Source organism: Suricata suricatta, chromosome 1 (genome assembly GCF_006229205.1).
Source record: "Suricata suricatta isolate VVHF042 chromosome 1, meerkat_22Aug2017_6uvM2_HiC, whole genome shotgun sequence".
Lineage (NCBI taxonomy): Eukaryota > Metazoa > Chordata > Mammalia > Carnivora > Herpestidae > Suricata > Suricata suricatta.
The window spans coordinates 15730210-15731540 of NC_043700.1; positions in this window are offsets into that span (position 1 = coordinate 15730210).

Sequence of the window (1331 nt, forward strand, 5' to 3'; positions counted from 1 at the left end):
ATATACCTCCTGAGATCAAAACAGAAGCCCTTGAACAAACATTAACCATCAATATCTTATTTTTAAATCTTGCTCAAAAATCGACCCCACACTCCTGCCGATATTCACACTTATAACTATCATTCACATGTATTTCTTCAGATTTAGTAAAATGCTATGTATTCCTTAGTAAAAAACTCTTACCTTTCCTATCTGCCTTTGAGTTTTTATCCAAGCAGACTGATTATAGTTTGAGTGCTTAAACATTTTAGTTCTAAAATCTCTTGGCACACAATAGATGTTTTGAACACACACATTGTATATGGATTTTACTATCAGGGCCCAGTCTTTTCTCCAAGTTCTTGGGTGAGGCACCTTGCTCATGTTTCCCTGTGTCATCTTCAGTGACACACTTTGAATATGGCCTTGAAGCAGGAGACAGACTTGGGCACTGCTGTTTAAGTCCACTCACCTGACTATCCCGTTGTACTCTCTGATCCCTTAGATCAGAGAACTCGTCGGCTCCCTAACCCTGGCACATTTGGTCTCATCAGGCTAAGCAAGCAAGCTCAAGATCTTTTGGGACCAGGAGGATGGAGAAACTGCGGTGTTCCTTTAAGGCGCGAATCAAGGAGGGGAGCCCTGTGCCGGTGGTGGCCGCGGCTCCAAGCCGGCAGTCTGGGGCCCAATTAGCAAGGAGCTAAGCAGGGTTTTTGTTTAGCTTAGCAACCGCCGGCGCGGTCCCGGGGGCCCGCGGGGGTATCTCTGGAGGGCGGTGGCCCTCATCACCCTCAAGCCCGCGGTGACGCTGGCTGCACTTGGCCTCCGAGGGCTCCCGGACCTTTGGCCCTCGGGGCTCTCGGGGTACTCGCAGAGAAGGGGCTGCTCTCCGCGGACGGCGGCCCCGACACTCTGCAGGCGGACCAGGCGGTCGGGGAAGCGGTGCGGAGCGAGCGCCGGGAGGGGCCCCTCCTCGGGGACAGAGTGCCCAGGGCCCCCGGGGCTCGGCGGCGTGCGGGGACCCCAGGACCCCCGCCCCAGCCTGGGGCAGCCGGGGACGGATCCCTGAGCGCGGCGGTGGATGGAGCCCAGTAGCCCCGATTCCGGAGCTCTGGAGGTTCAGGCTGCAGCCGGGACGGCCTTTCCGAGACGCGGGCATGAAGGTCGCTGTGTTGGACCTGGGGTCGCTCTTTGCCAAAATCTTCAAGGCCTCGCCGGCGTCGCCGGCGGTGGGCTCCTCCAGCCCTTCGGGGGGCGCTGCCAGCGCGGGGCGGACGGGCGCCAGCGCGGGCACCTCGCTCAGCACGGCCCGGACCCAGACCCTCTTCCCCGCCCTGGCCCCCCGCTCCCCC